Source organism: Trichechus manatus, unplaced genomic scaffold, assembly GCF_000243295.1.
Source record: "Trichechus manatus latirostris isolate Lorelei unplaced genomic scaffold, TriManLat1.0 scaffold00143, whole genome shotgun sequence".
NCBI classification, from domain to species: domain Eukaryota; kingdom Metazoa; phylum Chordata; class Mammalia; order Sirenia; family Trichechidae; genus Trichechus; species Trichechus manatus.
Window position 1 is genome coordinate 2,749,139 of NW_004444079.1, and position 17,092 is coordinate 2,766,230.

At 42.6% G+C, this 17,092-nt stretch overlaps 1 protein-coding gene across 3 annotated transcripts in view; it reads left to right on the top strand.

Moving 5' to 3' along the window:
- Positions 1–16,870: 16,870 nt before the first annotated feature.
- DDX6 (DEAD-box helicase 6) overlaps positions 16,871–17,092 on the top strand; it is a 42,011-nt gene continuing 41,789 nt past the window's right edge. Inside the window, exon 1 of one of the 3 annotated variants that reach the window (XM_004385652.2) lies at positions 16,871–17,037. The gene's annotated coding sequence lies outside the window, so the exon portion shown is untranslated. The remainder of the gene's footprint in view (positions 17,038–17,092) is intronic. The other 2 variants (XM_023739924.1, XM_023739926.1) reach the window with 2 other exon arrangements.

Consider the following 17,092-nt stretch of genomic DNA (forward strand, 5'->3'; position numbering starts at 1 on the left):
AGCACTGTTTACAATAGCCAAAAGATGGAAACAACCTAGGTGTCCTTCAACGGATGAATGGATAAACAAATTATGGTATATTCACACAATGGAATACTATGCAATGATAAAGAACAACAATGAAGCCATGAAACATCTCATAACATGGATGAATCTGGAAGGCATTATGCTAAGTGAAATTAGTCAGTTGCAAAAGGACAAATATTGTATAAGACCACTATTATAAGAACTCAAGAAAAGGTTTAACACAGAAGAAAACATTCTTTGATGATTACAAGAGCGGGGAGGATGGGAGAGGGATATTCACTAACTACATAGTAGACAAGAATTATCTTAGGTGAAGGAAGGACAACACACACTACAAGGGAAGTCAGCACAACTGAGCTAAACCAAAAGCTAAGAAGTTTCCTGAATACAACCAAACACTTCGATGGACAAAGTAGCAGGGGCAGGGGTCTGGGGACCATGGTTTCCGGTGACATCTAGGTCAACTGGCATAACAAAGTTTATTAAGAAAATGTTCTGCATCCCGCTTTGGTCAGTGGCGTCTGGGGTCTTCAAAGCTAGCGAGCGGCCATCTAAAATGCATCAATTGGTCCCAACCCGCCTGAAGCAAAGGAGAATGAAGAACACCAAAGATACTAGGAAAATATGAGCCCAAGAGACAACAGGGCCACATAAATCAGAGACTCCATCAGCCTGAAACCAGAAGAACTAGATGGTGCCCAGCTACCACCAATGACTGCCCTGACAGGGAACACAACAGAGCCTGTGACGGAGCAGGAGAAAAGTGGGGTGCAGAACTCAAATTCTAGTAAGAAGACCAGACTTAATGGTCTGACTGAGACTAGAGGGACCCCAGAAGACATGGCCCCCGGACTCTCTGTTAGGCCAAAACTAAAACCATTCCTGAAGCCAACTCTTCAGACAAAGATTAGATTGGAGTATAAGACATAAAATGATACTGGTGAAGAATGTGCTTCTTAGCTCAAGTAGATACATGAGTCTAAATGGCAGCTTCTGTCCGGAGGCGAGATGAGAAGGCAGAAAGGGAGAGGAGCTGGTTGAATGGACATGGGAAATCCAGGGTGGAAAGGAGGAGTGTGTTGTCATGGTATGGGGAGAGCAACTAGGGTCACATAGCAGTGTGTGTATAAATTTTTTTTTTTTTTAATATTTTATTGTACTTCAGGTGAAGGCTTACAGAACAGATAGTTTCTCATGTAACAGTAACACACATGCTGTTTTATGACATTGGTTAACAACCCCACAACATTTTAACCCTCTAAATTCTCAACATTTTTTTTTTTTTTTTTTTTTTGGTGAAAATACACATAGCCAAAGATACGCCATTTCAAAAATTTTTTTACATACACATATAAGTGACATTGACTACGCTCTTCTAATTGTGCTGTTATTCTCATTTAAGATGAGGGCTTACAGGACAAAACAGTCTCCCATTTAACAGTTACTACAAATGTTGCCCTATGACAATGGTTAACAATCTCACAACACATCAACAATATCCTTACTCTACTTTGTGTTCCCTATCATCAGCTTCCTACTCCCCTTCTGCCTTCTGGGCCTTATCACTGGACTCCTGTACCTCGTTACTCTCATGGTTTTACTGGGCTGTCCACTCCCAGAGTGTGTGTATAAATTTTTGTATGAGAAACTAACTTGAACTCTAAACCGTAATTTAAAGCACAATTAAAAAAAAAAAAAAAAAGATAATGGCAGTGGGTATAGGGAAGAGAGATTAGTTGTAAATAATATTTCTGAAATAAAGTAGATTGATTTAATTCAGAGGAGTAAGATAATGAGATGAGTCAAGGCTAAGATCCCCAGGCTTCTGACTTGGGTGGCTGGTGATACCATTAACCAGGATAGACAATACAAGAAGAGCAGGTGCTTGAGGCTTTGGATGTGGTCAGAATAAAGGGCCATGAGGCTAAGTAGATGTACATTTAGTCACTAGCTGTAAACACAAGCCTGGGTCCTCTGCAACTAGGTTCTTGCCACACCCTAAGTGCTGGTGAAGTCATGATTATGGGTGAGATAACCTTCAAAGTGGGGAACCAGGAAAGGTGGAGTCCTGGGAGCCAAGGGAGGAAAATATGGAGAAATAGTGGGTACTCAGCAGTGTCAAATACTGGAAAGTAGCCTGTTCTAATGTGTTTTACAGGATCCCTCAGGATGTTTGGTGGTATTCCACTGTGGGCATGGGAGAGCAAAGAGAGCTAGTGGCAACAGAGTTTGGGAAATCCTGCACTAAACAAATTTGAACGAATTCCTTTCATGTAGAATTTTACATTTAATATATTAATTCATACTGTGAATTTTCCAAAGGAAAACATATCCATTCAATTCCACAAATATTAAACATCTTTTAGGTGCCTTCAATTATGGGACTACAGTAGTACAAAACAGACATGGCTCTTGCCCTCAAGAGCTTACATCACTCAGGAAAGTCAGACACTAACTAATTACACAAATAATTAACTAATCAATTGCCAATTGTGCTAAATGCTACAGAGTTGAAGGATTGGGTAGTACAAAAGTATATAAAAGGAGGAACATAAACATACTTTTTTTTGCCACAGCAGCTCAAGGGAGGGTGTTCTGCAGAACAAAATTTAGGAAATGTGCTGCAGAAAGGTAAGGTAGGCTGAGAACTGGAGCCTATACCATTGGATTTAACAGTGAAGAGGTCATTGATGACACTAGTGACAGCTGTTTCACAGAGTAGGAGTTGGAGTCTAGACAGACAATCTCTTCCTCTTTGGCAGTGTAAGGAAAGGAGAAATAGGGCAGCAGCTTGAGTAGGAAGACGAGATCTAGCGATGTCTTTGGTTTGAGAGTCTTACACCTCTTTGCAAGCTAAAAGGAAGGAATCGGAAGAGCTAGACAGTTTGTGATTAAGGCTAGTGTATTATGGATGCATGTATTCACTTGTAAATATTTGCTTAGCACAGTCTTTGCTCTAGAGACTGTACTGGGCACTTGGGATACAATGGTCTCTGTTCTCCTGAAACTTCTATTCAATAAACAAGTCAGCAGATGAAGAAATACAATAATTAGAACTTGCGATAAGGATTATGAAGAAAATAAACTGGATCCTGTACTAGAGAATCAGGTGGAAGTGTGTGTGTCTTTGAGGAACATTTACTTGGAGACCTAGAGGAAAAGGAGCCAGCTGTCTGAGAGGTGGGGAGAAGAGTGCCTTGGATATAGGAAACACTAAGAAAAAGGCCCTGAGGTGGGAAAGAGTTTAGCTGATCCATGAACTTCTGAAAGGTCACTGTGTCTGGAGCAAAATGAGTGATTAGGAGAGTGGCACAAATTGAAGCAGGAGAAATAAGCAAGGATCAGATCACACAGGTTTATGTAGACCAGGGCAAGGAATTTGAGTGTGTGTGTTTATTGCGGTAAATATGTAGGTAACAAAACATTTGCCATTTTAACAGTCTTCACATGTATAGTTCAGTGACATTAATTCTGTTCATCATGTTGTTCAACCATCATCCTTACCCATTCACAAGTTTTTCAGGGTAAGGAATTTGGAGAGCATATTCTTGGCTCATTGGGAATCCATTGAAAATGCAGGGTAGTGATGCTGTCATTTACATTTGAAAAATATCACAAAGCTGTGTGCAGAATAGATTGGGGTAAGGCAAGAGGGCAGGTAGGGAGCCCAAGTTAGGATACTACATGATCTGCAGTAAACAGTAAAGTGAAAGACAAGGGTGTCTGGATGAGAGAGGAGGCAGTAGGGTAGTGAGGAGGGGACAGATTCAGAAAATATTTCAGAGGCCTAACCCATAGGACTTGGTGATGAATTGGATGTGGGAGATGAGGGAAAGATTTAGGATGAGGAAGTGGAGGTGGAGATAAAGTACAGATCTCTTGAAAGGATTATTTTTGAAAAGAAGACTACAGGGAAAGAGGTTGATTCAAGAACCCATTCAATAACATTTAGTGAGTACCTATCAAATGCCAGGCCATGTACTAGATGTTGGGCATACAAAAAAGACTAAGGCATAGGTAGATCCAATCCTTGTGCTCAGTGTGGAAGACAAACCTATAATCAAATTAACTCTGATACAGAGTGATTTGCACAGTAATAGAAATTTGCTCAATGGTGGTACAGGGGTGGGAGTGACTAACTCTGCCTAGAATGCTGGGGTTAAGAGATATCAGGGAAGGAGGTAAGGCTAGATTCTGTGGAAGGTAAGTCTAGAGGTGGAGGAGAGACATTGAGGAAGGCTGAGCTCTATGACCCTAGTTTTCTCCATGAAGTGTGAGGTAGCTATCTACTACCAGTAAGTAAAGGGTTAGAGGGCTTAAAGGTACACTATATATTCTTGACTCGGGGTTTCTGATAAGTGAGGAGGCTGGCCGCCTCCAGGATCATGTCTTGGTCCTGCGTTTTATGCCCATCCAGAGATATCATTGAGGGCCTAGCCCCAAAAGTTTTACTTTCCCTCCTAAGTTACTTACTATTACTGTATTATCCATCCAATAACATTTAATATGCATTTATTGTATGCCTGGCATAGAATAAATGTATGAACAATGAATGAATAAAAAATGGATGGTTGAATGAACAAAGAATTACAGCTGGTTGGCACTAGAAACGAGATTTAGCTAAGAATTTTAGAGCTTAATAATATTTTTAGCTAGTCCCACTTTTAGCATCAAAACCGGCTTTGAAGCTGCCCAGATTGCCCACTATAAAAACAGTTATTGTTTATTGAGGCTTGCAATGAGTCAAGCCCTATGCTAAGCACTTCACATATATTTCTCATTTACTCCTCTCACAATCACCCCATGAGACAGATGCATCATCCTCATTTTACAGATGGGAATACAGGCTTAGGGAAGTTAGATAACTTAGGAATTCAAATTCAGGTCTTATTCCAAAGTCAGATCTCAACAACATGCATATTTTTCACTCTTCTCCAACATCTGAAGGATACTGTGTTCTTACAAAAGATTACTTGTTCATTTGAACCTATATTCTTTCAGTTACTGAAATTGTTAGGAGTGGCAACATATGAAGGTTCCATATGTTTGCTGGCTGGTGGCTCAATAGTTAAGTGCTTGGCTGCTAAATGAAAGGTTGGAGGTTCGAACTCACCCAGTGGCTCTGTGGGATAAAGACTTGGTGATCTGCTTCTGGAAAGACAACAGCCAAGAAAACCCTACGGGGCAGTTCTACTCTGTCACATGAGGTCACTGAGTCAAAAATTGACTTGACTGCATCAAGCAACAGATATGAATCTCTACATAGGGAAGGTGATCTTTGACACTCCTGCCTCTGACTGTGGGTACTTGTCTTAGGCTGGGTTTTCTAGAGGAGCAAAACCAGTAAAGTGTATACATGTTAATATATATAGAAAGAGATTTATTTCAAGGAAATGGCTCATGCAGTTGTGGAGACTGGCAAGTCCCAAATCCGTGGGTCAGGGGTCAGGCTGGAGGCTTGTCCTGACTCATGTGGTTGCAGGGGCTAATGAGCCCAAAATCAGCAGGTCAGACAGCAGGCTGCTGACTCATAGGGCTGTGGGAGCTATCAAAACCCAAAATCTGCAGGTCAGATGGTAGGTTGCTGGCCTGCGTCCCAAGAACTGAAGGTCAGAGGATGACATGTTGGATACAGGATAGATGGCAAGATTTGCTAGAATATCCATATATATTGGATGCAGGCCACACCCCAAAGAAACTCCGCTTTCAACTGACCGGCTGCTCATATCAGATCACAAGATGGAGGATGATTACACAGTATTTGCCAAACCACTGAGAATCATGGCCTAGTCTAGTTGACATATAACCTTAACCATCACAGTACCTAAGCTGATATTTCCTACCATTGCCATAATTTCACTATTTCCTGCAAATTAACCAGCCAATAAGTTTTGAACACCTCAATATTCACTGATTTATAAATAAGAACTAGTTCTACCACGTGGGATGGAGGAGAATTATAAGATACAATACTTGCCTTCAAAGAGCTTCCAATCTAGTAGAAGAAATAAGACTACACACACACACACACACACACACACACACACACACACACACACACATAACACTCAAAATGCAAATAAGCCAGTACATACTTGGGTACTCAATTGTGTGGCACAGTTTATAAACAAAGAGCTTGGGAGACAAACATATGGAGTCATCTGGGGGAAGGGAAAGTATCGTTTACTGAACTTGTTTTTAAACCTAACACACTGTGTGTTAGATATTGTGCTAGACTCTTCACATTCATTATCGTATTTTAATTTATCATCCAATCCAATTCAACAAACACATCCTGAGCCTCTACTATATTTATACAAAATACCTCACTAGGTGTTACTGGCAAAAGAAAGATGAGCATGACTTAGTTCCTGTTCTCAATGAGCTTAGACATGTACAAATAGCTAAGATAGAAGATTATATAATACAGTGATTATGTAATGTATTCCCCAAATTGGGAGACTTTTGAGAATAAAAAGGAGCACTATTAATAATCACTCTGGAAAAACACAAGCATAAACCCAGACTATTCTAAATAAATGAGTCTATCACTTTAACAATGGAAGAGTTCAAAGTGGTAGGGAGCACAAAGAAGCAGTTGAGATGAATCAGCAAAGTTCAGTGGTGGAAGTGGATTCGAGTTGGACTTGCTGCTTGGGAGGGCACACGCAATAAACAGGTAAACCAATAAAATAATTCCAGACAGCTTAATGGGATAAAGGGGAGGGGGCTACTTTAAATAGCAGGGAAGGTATCTCTGGGACTTGAATGATAAAGATCAAAAAATGCAAAGATAAAAACAATCCTAAGAACAGTCTTATCTCAGCAGTGATTTGGAGGTCAGTAGGCCCAATCTCTCACTCACTAGGGTTAGGGGAATTTCCAAGAGGAGATTCCAGGAGCCTCCTATTCTAGAGAGAGATGGGGAATTTAAATTTTATGTTGTAGGTATTGCTCATTAAAGACTCTTGAGCAGGATAGTGATACGACTGGGAAAACTACTCTGTATAGTGTATCAGAAAAAAAAAACAAAAAACAGAGGGACCAGATTACTGGGCTGAGGGCTGTGGGGACCATGGTCTCGGGGAACATCTAGCTCAATTGGCATAACATAGTTTATAAAGAAAATGTCCTACCTTCTACTTTGGAGAATAGCGTCTGGGGTCTTAAAAGCTTGTGAGTGGCCATCTAAGATACTCCACTGGTCTCACCTCGTCTGGAGCAAGGGAGAATGAAGAAAACCAAAGACACAAGGGAAAGATTAATCTAAAGGACTAATGGACCACAACTACCATAGCCTCCACCAGACTGAGTCCAGCACAACTAGATGGTACCCGGCTACCACCACCAACTGCTCTGACAGAGATCACAACAGAGGGTCCCAGACAGAGCTGGAGAAAAATGTAGAACAAAATTCTAACTCACAAAAAAAGACCAGACTTAACGGCCTGACAGAGACTGGCGAAACCCCTAGAGTATGGCCCCTGGACACCCTTTTTAGCTCAGTAATGAAGTCACTCCTGAGGTTCACCCATTTCAGCCAAAGATTAGACAGGCCTATAAAACAAAACAAGACTAAAGGGGCACACCAGCCTAGGAGCAAGGACTAGAAGGCAGGAGGGGACAAGAAAGCTGGTAATAGGGAACCCAAGGTCCAGAAGGGAGAGTATTGACATGTCACAGAGTTGGTAACCAATGTCACAAAACAATATGTGTACTAATTGTTTAATGAGAAGCTACTTTGTTCTGTAAACCTTCATCTAAAGTACAATAATAAAAAGAAAGAAAGGAAAAAAAAAAACCAAACCTATTGCCATTGAGTTGATTCTGACTCATAGTGACCCTATAGGTGGGTTAAAAGGCGGAAGAAGTTGAAGCAGGAAGTCCAGGGGACTGCTGAAATAGTCTAAGCAAGAGAGTAAACTCCTGGATTAGGCAGTAATGATGGAGATGCAGAGATGAAACTGATATCGCAGGGTAAAATTGGACAGGATTTTGCAACAGGATGGCAGCTAGCGTAGAGCCTGTTCCTAGGGGGCACTCCGTAAACTCTGGTTCCTCTCTTCGTCTCTCAACCAGCAGGTAACCAGAGCGAGAGAAGAAAAACTTGGGTATAATTCCATGTTGAGGAGAAGAACCAGCAGAGAGGCAGAGAGAGATTTAAAACATAAGGGAAAGGGGTAACTGATGGAATGGTTTATTTAAAAAGGGTTAGATTGAAGGGATGGGTTAGCCTTAGATAATAACAACAACAAAAAAAAACCCAGTTGCCATTGAGTTGATTCCGACTCATGGCAACCACATGTATTGCAGAGTAAAACTGAGCTCCATAGTATTTTCAGGGTTGTGACCTTTTGGAAGCAGATTGCCAGGCCTTTCTTCCAAGGTGCTTCTGGGTAGGTTCCAACCACCAACGTTTTGGCTAGTAGTCAAGTGCTTAACCATTTACACTACCTAGGGACTCCCTAAGACTTAGATAGGAGGTATGGATACTTCATTCATGGCTTTGATTATGGAATTGAAGGTGGACTTGGGGATAGACAGAAAGTATCTGGAATGCTGCTGTGGGAAATACTTGTCATTGAAGAGCAGTGGTACTCATCCTTGGCTGCATTTAGGATCATCTGGGGATCTTTAAAAATGATGCTGGACCTCTAAACCCAAAGATTCTGATTTAATTCCTCTGAGATGGGTCCCAGGCATCAGTGTTTTCAAAAGTGCCTCTGTTGATTCTAACGAGCAGCCAGGGTTGAGAACCACCAGTAAGAGGCTTGCAGAGCAGCAGAAAGGGCTCAGCTGAGATCTGGGAGCGGGAATTTGCTGTTGAGCCAATCAGTCTGGTTAAGTGGCTTCTTTCTTTTCAGCATCAACATTCCTAGAGCACCCAACACAGTCAATTGCCATTGAGCTGATTCTGACTCATAGTGACTTGATAGGACAGAGTAGACCTGTCCAATAGGGTTTCCAAGGCTGTAAATCTTTTTTTTTTTTTTTTTTAATTTTGTTGAAAGGCTGTAAATCTTTACGGAAGCAGACTGCCTCATCTTTCTCCCGCTTCTAGAGTTGCCCATTGCCCTCAAGTCAATTCCGACTCATAGTGACCCAATAAGAGAGAGTAGAACTGCCCCATAGGGGTTTCCAAGGAGCGGCTGGTGGATTTGAACTGCTGACCTTTTGGTTAGCAGCCATAGCATTTAACCACTGTGCCACCAGGGCTCTGCTTCCTAGAGTAGAAGCCATGAAATTAGAACGTGGTACTTGTTTACTAAGATTGGAAAGGCACAAAGTTGAAGAAGTGAAAGATAACAGAATCTAGGGAAACAAAATTGAATTGGCCAACCACAGGTTCTGATCTGGTAAAATAAGAAGGATCACAGGCAAAAATCTTAGTAAAATGCAACATTAATTTTTTTGGATATTATCTATCAGCTACTAAGATAAGTGAGTTATACAAATTCTCATTTACTTTCACAACAACCATAGCTCTTATTATCCTTATTTTATAAATGAGGAAACTGACACACAGAAGTTCAGAAACTTTCCCAAGTTTATGAGCTAATAAGTGGTGGAGCTGGGATATGAACCCATATCTGTGTGACTCCAGAGCCTGAAATCTGGTTGGGCAAGAGCCAGGGAGTGGGGAGATGGGAGGATAAGAGCCTGGAGTAATATCTCTGCTGGGCTTTGAATGGCATTTAAATAGGTCCAGAGGGAAAGAGAGGAGAGGGTTTCTAACTAAGGAAAACAATGGAAGGCAAGGAATGGGGCCTAGTCAGGAGACTAGAGCAACAAATGTACTGGGAGAGGAGGAGTGGCAAATCAGATGGGGTAGAAGAATGTTGCTGTTATTAGTTGCTATAGCATCGATTCTGACTCATGGAGACCCTATGTGTGCAGAGTATAACTGCTCTATAGGGTTTTCAAAGCTATAACCTTTTGGAAGCAGATAGTCAGGCCTTAATTTTGGGGGACACCAAACTTTCGGTTAGTAGTTCCAGCACCTGACTATTTGTACTACCCAGAGACTCCTGGCAAAAAAAACCCAACAAATCAAACCTGATGCCGTCGAGTCAATTCCTGCTCATAGTGACCCTATAGGACAGAGTAGAACTGCCCCAGAGGGTTTCCAAGGAGCAGCCAGTGGATTTGAACTGCCGACCTTTTGGTTATCAGCCGAGCTTTTAACCACTGCACCACCAGTGCTCAGGTAGGAGTACAGGCAGTCCCAATCTGTCAATGTGGTGTAGACTTGATGTGGTAAAAAGAAACTGGGAACCACCAAGCTGTTATTTAGGGTGTGGATGACATGATAAAAAGTAATCTTTGAAATTCCTCAGGCAGTTGTAGAGCTAAGGAGACCATTGAGAAGAACTCTGCACTGAACTACTTTCTCTTCCTTTATTCCTTGTCTAGCCCTGGTAGCCACAGATGTTATTTAACCCGACCATGGCACTCAGGATTGAAGAGATTACCCACTCCTTTACTATAAGCTACCTTCCCAGGGCTCATACCTAAGATCATAGCTTCATTTTCAAGGACCAATAAAAGGCTTTGCAGATTGACTAGTGACATAGAACCTGGGCTGGGCACTTTTTCATGATTGTTAAGGCTCCTGTTGCTATCCCTGCAGAGAAGATTGTTGAGAAATAGAATCTTATCACAGAGTGCTGGGTACAATGAGGGCATGCTACTCATACCAACACCACAGCAGTCCAACAAGGATTGCTACCAAGGTTATCAGCTAGCAACTGCCCCGAACCAACTCAAGGGGACCATGGCATCTTAGGTGCGTACAGCATCAGTCAGTTCTCCCTTGGTCTGAGTAGACCAAAGCAAATTTATACCTAAAGAGTTAGTATCCAGATTTCAATGTCTTCCCAGCCGCACATTATTTTCAAATTAATGAATAAGCTAAAATTGCTGGTGCCTGGTAATTCTAGGAAAACTGAAGAGGTAAAACGAATAGCTAGAATTCTCTGGGTAATGACCAGAACATACAGTGCTGAGACCTTATGAGGCTGAAAGACATCTGGTGAGCTGAGCTAGCTGGTTGTGGTGCCCCAGGAATGGAAGGATGTTACCTGTCAAAGGGAATATAAATTCTGCAAACTAAACATGGCAGTTTGGGGAAAATATGTTTACCCCACCCACTTCCCTCCTCATTTGTAATACTGCTTTCCTGCTTTGCAACTTGAGTTTACTCTGAGGGTTGAACACTTATTCCAATAAAATGTGCCTGTTTGGGGGGGGGTTCCTCAGTGATTAAGGACACCAGCTTATTATGCATTAACTTCAGTGCAGGACGTGTACCTCTCTGAGGCTATTTTTCCTAAGCTGTCAATAGGCCTACACTGCCTCATTTTCTTCAGGTGTCTAAATTGAAAAGGCAATTCTTACCTGCTACAAAGTTAAAGGAAAATGGGACTTGGTTCCTTGGGCTCATTACCCTTTAGTCTTGGTTAGTGACTATCAAACACAGTGGAACCTGTAACAGCCAGAACAGGACAGGACTAGCTTGTTTTTCCAGGTCTTGTGAGTTTTCTGACTTTGACAGGGTGCAGTCTTACCACTTTTCTATTGCTTGTCTTAGTGGGAAATATTTGAGTTTTCCTTCTCTGACAGGTCTCTGCCTTACACAGGTTCCAGCTTTCATAGGTTTTACTGTATTATTCTAATATATTTAGAAAAGAACTTTGTATATTGAACCATTTTTTTGAAAATCAGATTATTATACTGCAAATCACTTAAAGAGGGAAAATGCTGCACTATAAAGCTTAGCCAGGTGTGATATAATAATTTTATTGAGGATATTTTATAGGTAAAACTTTTTCCTTCTGGGTAATAAACGTATTTGTAGTTTTAAGTTAAAAAAACAATTATACTTCTTTAAAAAAAAACTTACAGAAATTAAAAGTGTGAAGTCCATCTTAGCATGTTGAAAAGTTTGGATTTTTAAGATATTGTCACAGATGTACATATTCTAGGGTCAAATTACTTGGAATTTGATTCCAAATATGTTAAACTGAAGCTAAAATGAAATCGAGTGTAAATTAACCTGCTGATTTTTTGTTGCTGCTAGTTATTTTTAGGTAAGTAAATGAGGATAGAAAATAAATAAATAAATGAGGTCAGGATGTGAGATTGGCAAACAATATTTGCTCAGAGGACTCATTATTGTGATTGAATTCCAGGTAGTATTTTTAGTCATGTTTCTTTCTTACCAAAAAAAAAAAAAGATCCTGTTGTATTTTAAACAGAGATACCGAAAACCTCAATTCTATTTATGAATCTTTTTCTTTTTTAAAATGTCCCTCCTACAGATAGACACTCTAGTAGCCAGCTAACAATCAAGGGCTAACACTGTAGCTAAAAACTTCATAGTTTGTAGTCCAAAAAGAGGGACGGAGTAGTACAGAATAGAGAGTCACTAAAAACAAAGTGAAAATGGCCAGTATGCCTTGGGAAGCTCTTTACTACAATTGATAGGTGAACTCACTGGGGATGGCATAGCCTCCATAACTATATTTGTCACAAATCACTCACAATTATTACACCCAATATTCACTAGAAGGCCAAAGGATTGGATTTATATAATATTTTTCTTAAAAAATATACACTTCTTAAAACATACACATTTTATAAATAAAAAAGCAAACAAAACAAACCTGCTGCCTTCAAGTTGATTCCCACTCATTGTGACCCTGTAAGGACAGGGTAGAACTGCTCCACAGGGTTTCCAAGGCTGTAAGATTCAGTATGGATTACACCTCAACATTAAAAAAAAAAAAAAAATCCTTACAGCTGGACCAACAAGCAACATCATGATAAACAGAGAAAAGACTGAAGTTGTCAAGGATTTCATTTTGCTTGGATCCACAATCAATGCCCATGGAAGTAGCAGTCAGGAAATCAAACAGTGTATTGCACTGGACAAATCTGCTGCAAAAGACTTCTTCAGAGTGTTAAAAAGCAAAGATGTCCCCTTGAGGACTAAGGTGCACCTGACCCAAGCCATGGTATTTTCATTCGCCTCATACGCATATGAAAGCTGGATGATGAATAAGGAAGGCGGAAAAAGAATTGATGCATTTGAAATATGGTGCTGGCAAAGAATATTGAATACATCATGAACTGCCAGAAGAACAAATAAATCTGTCTTTGGAAGTACAGCCAGAAAGCTCTTTAGAAGCAAGCATGGTGAGACTTTGTCCCATGTACTTTGGACATGTTATCAGGAGGGACGAGTCCCTGGAGAAGGACATCATGCTTGATAAAGCAGAGGATCAGCGAAAAAGAGGAAGACCCTCAATGAGGTGAATTGACACAGTGGCTGCAATAATGGGTTCAAACATAGCAACGATTGTGAGGATGGCACAGGACAACCCAGTGTTTCATTCTGTTGTACAACAGGGTCGCTATGAGTCGGAACTGACTTGATGGCACCTAACCACAACAACAATCTTTATGGAAGCAGACTGCCACATCTTTGCCCTGCACAGCAGCTGGTGGGTTTGAACCGCCAACCTTTCAATTAGCAGCCCAGCACTTTAACCACTGCACCACCAGGGCTCCTTCATTTTATAAATATTGAAGTATAAATACCCCCACTCCTCACTTATAGACATGGTTAGGTTCCAAAGACCAGGTCATTATGTGAAAATCAGCCTTATGCAAAAATGAAGGATAACCACATCAAATCACAAAATATCATCTGGGACGCATTTGTTCCTCTGGACCCAAGAAGCGGAAAATGTACGTGAGCGCTGTATGTCCCATTGTTCATGAAAGGGTTACTGCCAGATGCACATCATTAATGCACAAAATAGTTGGGTAGTAGATTTTTTACTATTGTCATAAACGCAAAATATCGGATAATGAGATAGTTGGTGAGGAGTAGGTGTACTTTGTATAAAGTATAAGTATACATATACTTTATATAAAGTATAAGTATACATATACTTTATATAAAGTATAAGTATACATATACTTTATATAAAGTATAAATACTTTAACGACACTATAGGGTCACTATGAGTCGGAATCAACTCAACAGCAATAGATTTGGGTGTTACGTGCATTAGCAAACAATTTGTATTCCTAAGGTATCATTTTCTATGATTCTTGTTAATCTGATTGAACTAGGGATAGAAAAGGTATTGAGATAATTGGATTAGATTCAGCAACCATAAAATTGAGTCCAGAAGAAGATAAGATCCAAGGGTTCAAAATTAATTCTGTACCATCCATGCTATCTCAACAGAAGACTGGAAAGGTCTGACTTGGGGAGTCCCTGGATGGTACTAAAAGTTAAAGCGCTCAGCTACTAACCTAAAGGTTGGAGGTTTGAGTCCATCCAGAGAGGCGCCTTGGAAAAAAGGTCTGGTGATCTTCCAGAAAATCAGCCATCGAAAACCCTACAGAGCATAGTTCTACTCTGACACACATGGGTTGCCACGAGTCAGAGTCGACTCAATGGCAACTGGTTTGAGGGTATTGGTGGTTTAGTGGTAGAATTCACAGAATTCTCACCTTCCATGCAGGAGACTGGGGTTCAATTCCCAGCCAACGTATCTCATGGGCCTCCTGTCAGTAGAGGCTTGTGTGTAGCTATGATGCTGAATACGTTTCAGTGAAGCTTCCTCACTGAATGACTAGGAAGAAAGGCATTGCAATCCCCTTCTGAAAATCAGCCAACGAAAACTCTACGGAGCACAGTGATCCAATCTGCAACCCATCATGTGGATGGCACAGGACTGGGCAACATTTCATCCCATTGTGCATGGAGTCGCCATGAATAGGGCGGTCACTCAAGGGAAGCTAACAATAACAACGGTATTGGACCATTTTATAAAAACATTATGCAGAATCTTTCAAGGTTTTAGCCCTGGAAGGATTTCTAGGTGAAAAGGGGCAGCTGCTTCATACTCCACTTTGGTTGCCCCTTCTCTTTTCCTTTTTGTCATGACTTCAGTCAGGCCCCTTTGGAAGGTAACAGTTTGTGGCTGCAAACCCCTTTCCTTTGCCTGATCCCATTTCTTGAGTGGCCTAGGGAGATCCCACCAGGAAGTGGCCTCCTCCCCTTCACATTCCTACTACTCCTGAGAAAGATAATGAGAAAAACAAGTCCTCATATATTATCATTTTATTAAGAAACTACTCAACTCTCTCTACCATGGCTACAAGGTGCAGGGTTATCCCTTACATGAGTGGGTGTTTTAAAATCTGTGTGGGAAATGACATGCTACAAATTTAGAATTTTAAAAATTGTAAGGGGAACATTTTTTCAAGAGTAACCTTTTACACTTCTCCCTTTCCATTGGCTGTGTGGAAATAAACAAAGACCAACAAACGAGAACAAACAGGCTATTTATCCAGAGCTTGCTATAGCAAGGTAATCAACCACCATCACTTGATTTGGTAGAGACTCAAAGGCAGGCAGCTTTACAGCGAAAATAAGGTTAAGTTTCGGGTAGGCTGATTGAAGGTTGTTGGCATGGGGAAGCTGGAGGCGGGCTAACTAGAAGCCGGGGCATCTTATGTGATTGGTTTCGGGAGCATATTTGGCTTTCTCTGATTGGTTCCGAGTTGGAAGCGGGGCGAAAAATAGGGAAGCTGGCAGTCACTGACCAAGTCCTGACCGTTCTTGGCTGATTGCAACAGAGGCTGTCGTTTGACTTCCCGAGCCTGCTGCTGCAGAGGTTGTGGGTCAGAGTTATGTCATATATGGTCTGGCCACTGTTCCCTTGTATATTCAGTCTCTTAGCTGGGTGAGACCCAGGTTTATGTTTTCCCTCGACCTAGTTCGCTTTCTAGCTCCAAACTTTTGTTTTACCTAGGACAAGATCGCATTCTTGTTATCTCTGTTAAGGATAAACAGAAGCATCAGGGTCGTGTATAAGAAAAGTAATTATGAGAACAAATACATACTTAAGTCTTTGTAGTGAGGGTCAGGCACGAGAAAGCAGCATCTGCCGCCTTCTGGTTTTTCATTTCCTTACAGAACGACTTCCATTGTACTGACTCCTCAGAAGCTTTCGCCCTTCTCAGGGGGAGGTCTGGCCTCCTCCACTCCCTCTTTTCTGGAGGACTGACGACTGGAACCAGGAGCACAGGGTCGCTGCCTCAGTCCCCGGCCGGCGCCCCCCGCACCGTCTCCGGGACCCGGTGGTCCAGCCTCCTACTCAAGGCGCGCTCTCCCTGCCCTGCCGCCCCCTGCGCCCGCGCAGCGACCACCTCGCGCTCTCCGGGGTGGATCCCCGGCCCCTCACCCCTCAGGAGCGCCTTCTCCGCCCGCCCGGCCCCCTTTTGGCCACCACCCCGGGCGCTTGCCGGCACCTCGAGGACACTCGCTCCGCGCGTTCCTGGATGGAGGCGGCGCCCTGGAGGGGCTAGGACGCGGCTCGTTCCGTCCAGCAGCAGCTCCCCAGTCCATGGGAGAAGTCAGGTCAGCTCTCCCGTCCCCGAGCCGCTGCCCGAAAAGGCCGTTCTCGGAACGTGCCCTTGGGTCAGTAGTAAGCAGATTCTCCTCTGGTCGCAACCTCCGATTTTCACTTTTGAAGGGCAAAGGCAGGGTGGACTCTTCCCACCCCTCATTCCCCAAACATTTCTCCTCAGCTGTGGAAAAAAGAACCCCTCCTTTCTCTTCAGAAAGGAAACTGTATTTCCCCTTCAACTTTTCCCCCAAGCTGGACACCCGCTGGTCCCCCCTTCCGTGTGGGAGAACGGTCCTCCATTTTTCCCTCAGGGGGCCTGCCTGGGACGCATTTCTCCTTCCGCGATGCAGGCAAGGCCGTGACGCCGCGGCGGGCGCAGCAGCTGCAGCGGCCTGCGCTCTCGCCATCTTGAGTGGAGGAGGAGCCGCGGCCGCCGCCATGCGGAGAGACAGGGAAAGAGAGAGGGAGGGAGGCAGCGGGGGAGCGGGCGGGCGAGCGAGGGAGGGGGTAGGGGAGTCGAGTTAGTTCAGCTCCGGCGGCGACTTCGGCGGCTCGGTGAGAGCGGGCAGCGGCGGAGGTAGGGCTGGATGGGCCTGGGGAGCCGGGCCGGCGCTGGCTGCTCTGTAGAGCGG